A 6,018-nucleotide genomic window follows, 5' to 3' on the forward strand; every position below is an offset into this window, starting at 1 on the left:
CTGGCTGTGGGGAGATCCAGCTTGATTCTGGGGTTGCTAGTCTTTTATTCATGAACCTACAGCCACTCTGCTGTGAGCCGCATTTAGTTGTCCCCTGCTGCAGCACCCTCAGCCCTCCTCAGGTTTGTCTAGCAACATTTTTCTACTGTTGGGCCAGTGTGTACATGCCAGTAATCTCTGCTCTGCCTCCAATCATGTCTCTATTCCTGAGCTACAGCATCCACTTGCGTCCCTGTTTATACGCCTGTGCGCCACCTGCCAGCCTGTGGTCCCCACCAAGGCTGCAGATCCACCACAGCTTTCCCATATGGGCCCCTCTTCTTGCCTCAGAACTTCCCCTTTCTTCGGTAGGGTCCTGGCATGATCACTCAAAGCGCCGGGGCATGCACCACCTGTCTGCCTAGGGGTACCCCCCTCCAGTCTGCAGTTCCACGCAGCTTTCCCATGTGGGCTCCTTTCCTTGCCTCAAAACTGTTCCTTTGTTCTGAAGGGCCTGAGCACAGAGCTTTCAGTCCTGAGTTGCAGCCAAGGAGGTTACCACCTAGACAGTTCACACAGTTTCTCCCAGTCCGGGTTGTTCACTGTTCTCTGGCCTTTTCAGCCAAACCCTCTCACTGACTCCCTGCAAGACTTTGCTGGTCAGTGTGCCCCTGGCAGGGGGTAGCCTCCAAGCAGCTCCTGGCTAACGAGCAGTCAGCAGCTTCCCCCGTCGGATGTGATTCGGCAGATGCACCAGGTACTGGAGGCCAAGCGACTCAGTCTGGAGTGCGCAGACGAACTTTCCGCCCTCCTTCACACTGCTCCCACACTCCCTTCCCTGTTCACGCTGTCTGAAATCCGCATTCACTCAGTCACTCCTCTCCGTGTTTGCACCTGAAGTCCTTCCATGATGGGAGCGAGCAGACAACGCCGCTACTACCCTGCCGCCATCTTTTTCCTTCTCCAAAAAAGGTTCTTTTAATGCAATATACATGGCTTTGTTCTCTATAAACCTGGATTGACTGTGATACTTTATAATCTGTCTCCAAAATCTGAACTCTGCTACCTATCACATGCTGCAATCTATATGAACAGAGTATACAAATGATTTTCAGTATTATATCTTTATTTAATAGCAACAAATCATTTTTGGAAGCTCAAAGCACTGAGGTTTGATGAACTGTCTACTCATGGTGACAAGCCACAAAGCTTAGCAAATTGTATGTGTAGGTATATTCTTCACGTATTTCATAAGAAAATGAGGGTTTGGTTGGCATTATTGCTAGTGTTTTAGTTAGAGAAAGTTCTTGGCCTTTCAATATGACCTGCTTTTTTCTATACAGAAGTAAATAGCTTTTATTCTTTTTAAAGAAAATTGGGTGTAGGAAACCTGTGAGAATTTTAATGGGTCCTCATATACTCAGTCTCTTATAGTTTTCTGTTCATGTCATTCTCCCAGTATACTGTGTACATACAAGGTGATTCTTAAATTTTATAAAGGGTATGGTGAGGTAGTCTTTTGCACAGATTATGGGTAGAAGTCATCCAGCTCTGAGGATGTCTGAGGCATAGATAACTGGTAGCAGATGTAAGAATGTTAAAGTGCCGCGAATGTTTCTAGATTTTATTTTAACCACTGATTCTCGTGTGAGCCCTCATACTGGACAATACCTATTTTTATCAATTCCCCAAAAATGTAATCTTTATTTTTATTATATACATATGTGTATAAATTTGAAGTTCACTGTAATTTTTTAAGACTAAGGAATAAATAGAATAAAAAGTTACTACACAAAATAATATATATACACATATATACATATATATCTGAAATACTAGTTGTGAATAAAGAAAATAATATAAACTCTAATTACCCATGTAGAAAATAGTTTATTTAGTCTTGGTGCTACTGGGTAATATTCTAATAGCAACTTTCCCAATAAGTATATGAGTCCTTCAGTAGATATGGTCAATAGTCTTCATTTAAAAGAGTCCAGAAAAAGAATCCACTGCTCAGAGAAATGCTCCTTTACTCAACCTTATAGTAAAATTTCATAAGAATTAAACCATTGCACAGCATCAACTCTCCCTAGTGAAGAGGAAAGAAATCAGGGACTTTGGAGTTATACACTTGGAAGAAGCATTAAGTTACAGTCTATGGAAATGTTTCTCATGTTTTACTTATTGTGTAGCTATTCCTTTAGACTGTGCTCTCTCTACTAGATTGTAGTTTGTTGTCTACCCACAGTGTTCCAGAGACCTGACAATATGTTGGACAGAGTTCAGATTTATTATATATAGCTCCAAATTTATATTGAAAATGTATGCCTTTTAATAATATGGTTCTCAAGTAAGCTTTCTTCATCATGGTACTTCAAATGTATAAGAAAGATACTTTAAAACACAGTCAATGTATACTGTTTTTCAGGGAGTAACTTCTATTTGTTTTGTTTTTTTTAAACTGCTTAATATTTAAGGAATAAAATGGACCATAAAATGTTTGTAATAGGTAGGTTTTATTTCAAAATGATGTGATCAAAAACAGCTGTGTTGGCAAGGTCTCTTACATCGACCACTTTAGAGTCGCGCTGTAAAAGCAACAACCTCTCTTCTTCCTCTCCGTCATTCATTCAGCAGCTGCAAAGCAGCAACCATGCGTGAATGTACCTCCATCCACATTGGCCAGGCTGGTGTCCAGATCAGCAACGCCTGCTGGGAGTTCTACTGCCTCGAACATGGCATCCAGCCTGATGGCCAGATGCTAAGTGATAAGACCATTGGGGGGGGGGTGATTCCTTCAACACCTTCTTCAGTGAGACAGGTGCTGGCAAGCACGTGCCCAGGGCAGTGTTTGTAGACCTGGAACCCACAGTCATTGGTGAAGTTCACACTGGTACCTACCACCAACTCTTCCACCCTGAGCAGCTGATCACAGGCAAGGAAGATGCTGCCAATAACTATGCCCATGGACACTATTGGCAAGGAGATCATTGACCTCGTCCTGGACCGAATTTGGAAACTGGCTGACCAGTGCACAGGTCTTCAGGGCTTCTTGGTTTTCCACACCTTTGGTGGGGGAACTGGTTCTGGGTTCACCTCCCTGCTGATGGAGCATCTCTCTGTCGATTATGGCAAGAAGTCCAAGCTGGAGTTCTCCATTTACCCAGCCCCCCAGGTTTCCACAGATGTAGTTGAACCCTACAACTCCATCCTCACCACCCACACCACCCTGGAACACTCTGATTGTGCCTTCATGGTTGACAAAGAGGCCATCTACGACATTTGTTGCAGAAACCTCGATATTGAGTGCCCAACCTACACTAACCTGAATAAGTTGATAGGTCAAAGTGTGTCCTCCATCACTGCTTCCCTCGGGTGTGATGGAGCCCTGAATGTCGATCTGACCGAATTTCAGACCAACCTGGTACCCTATCCCCGCATCCACTTCCCTCTGGCCACATATGCCCCTGTCATCTCTGCTGAGAAAGCCTACCTTGAACAGCTTTCTGTAGCAGAGATCACCAATGTGTGCTTTGAGCCAGCAAACCAGATGGTGAAATATGACCCTCACCATGGTAAATACATGGCTTGCTGCCTGTTGTACCATGGTGATGTGGTTCCCAAAGATGTCAATGCTGCCATTGCCACTATCAAGACCAAGAGTACAATCCAGTTTGTGGACTGGTGCCCCACTGGCTTCAAAGTTGGCATTAATTACCAGCCTCCTACTGTGGTGCCTCGTGGAGACCTGGCCAAAGTACAGCAAGCTGTGTGCATGCTGAGCAACACCACAGCTATTGCTGAGGCCTGAGCTTGCCTGGACCACAAGTTTGACCTGATGTACGCCAAGCGTGCCTTTGTCCACTGGTATGTGGGTGAGAGCATGGAGGAAGGAGAGTTTTCTGAGGCCCGTGAGGACATGGCTGCCCTAGAGGAGGATTACAAAGAAGTTGATGTGGATTCTGTTGAAGGGAGAGGGTGAGGAAGAAGGAGAGGAATATTAAAGTTAAAACATCGATGGTGCTGCTTTTACAGGGAAGCTTATTCTGTTTCAAACATGAAAAGTTGTGGTCTGATCAGTTAATTTGTATATAGTAGTGTATACTCATACAGTTACTGGCCTATGCTTTAAAACATGAAGCTTTGTTACAGACCCAGGTAGTCCACTTCTCTGATGGGTTTGAATAAAGTATTCCCTGTCTTAAAAAAAAAAAAACAAACAGCTGTGTTATTTGCAGTAAAAGTAGTGAAAATATAGTCACTATTTTTGTTGTAGTTAGGTTTGTTTGTTTGTTTGAAACATTTTTAAAGATGACTCTACCAAGACATTTTAAGTTATTCTATTTGAAAATATAAATTTTCTGAATACAATAATGACTAATTACTAGTGGAATCTGAATTATCACCTTATTTTCCATTGAAACATTCATGAAAATGCATGCTTATGTGCAACATTACTACAGTTATAAAAATTCAATTTAGATTTAATTACTTACAAGATATCAAAGGAGCCTGCACTAATCAAATCACAACAGGACTGTAAAATTTAACCACAGGAAGAAATAAAAGGGCATTTTCACTACCTATTGGAGAGACAGGGCCTTTAAGAATCAAAAACTAAGAGCAACATCATTCCAAATGAGAAGTCTTGGTACAAGAACCAGAAAACATAGTAATAAAACCTTGTAAAAAAAACTCCATCTAGATAATTGCTATATATATGTTTATAAAATTTAATATAAATAGAACAAATAATGATAAAATATATTATCTGTATATAAAATTCCAAATTTTCTTATCAAAATGTAGAGTAGAATGAGTGAGGCAAAGAAAAATCATACTTGGTTCTTCATCTTATTTAAATAAAATGTAAACTAATGTTATTCATTATATTATCGATCTACTAGGAATTAAGAGATAAGAATATTTATACACACATGCACACAAACATAGCTTTGATTCAAAATTGCAATTTTGGTGGATGTTTTCTAGGGAAAATAAAATTAAAAACAAATCAATTAAACATTAAAAAATGTAGAAAAAGGCAGAAATTTGAGAGTTCTGAAAAAATGCCTCTTCCAGAATAATTGTATTAATTTATTGTTTAAATTTAAAAACACTCAATACAAAAATTAGGAAGAATTTCTTGGTAGGAATACTTCACATTTCAGGTCCTCTATGCACAGTACCCTACAAGCCAACAGACAGGTGAGGCACCAGTTTTAACCCCTCCACATTGGGAAGCAGTTCTTTTTCCTCAAGATACCTCATCTCCTAGATGGTTGGGAATGTGAGTGTTTGAACATTAAGTGCTAGAAAACCAGAGCTTAATTTTTTGTGGAAAGTAAAAACAAATAGAAATTTTACTATTTTCTTTTCAATTCATTTGGATTGCCTTGTGTACCTAAAACAGTGGGGATACCATCTTGAAGACCACTGTTTTTAATAATGTAGTAGAGTTGATAACATAATAAAAACTATCCATAAAAATCATCAATGTAAAAATCAGGAAGAATGTCTTGGTAGGAATACTAAAATAATTTTCATCCGTAGTATTCTACTCTAGGAATGTGCTATCCTAGACCATGTAGTCACACACCAAACCAAAATGGAAAAAACAAACAGCTCCTTAGGAGGTAGGTATTCTTTTGGGTCACTCTTTCTTCTTCTTCTTTTTTATTTTTATAATTTATTTATTGTTTTTTCTATTACAGTTGTCACCCTTTCTTCTTTTTGTTCCCCAAGTAACTTGAAAACATTTAGTCAAAAGAAAATGTTATAATTATTAAAGAAAATAACATAATTATTAAGGGGGCAGTTATTGCAATCAAGTGCTAGGTTTTACTGTATAAAGGGTCAAGAAATATATCCAATATTTCCTTTATAGAAGAGTTTGTATGTTTTTCTGATTGAGATTGTAATCCTATATCTTTTATTATGAAGCATACAAACTGTATAGTCAGGTGTATATAATAATGCCAAAAATGTACTTACCATTCACCTTTACAAGAGAAATGAAATAATACACAAATAACATTA

The 6,018-nt window shown here is 39.4% G+C and overlaps 1 pseudogene; it reads left to right on the forward strand.

Moving 5' to 3' along the window:
• Positions 1-2,632: 2,632 nt before the first annotated feature.
• On the forward strand, positions 2,633-3,983 carry LOC150000521 (tubulin alpha-1A chain-like; annotated as a pseudogene).
• The last annotated feature ends 2,035 nt before the right edge of the window (positions 3,984-6,018 follow it).

Source organism: Furipterus horrens, unplaced genomic scaffold (assembly GCF_987537825.1).
Source record: "Furipterus horrens unplaced genomic scaffold, mFurHor1.1.pri manual_scaffold_10, whole genome shotgun sequence".
NCBI lineage: Eukaryota > Metazoa > Chordata > Mammalia > Chiroptera > Furipteridae > Furipterus > Furipterus horrens.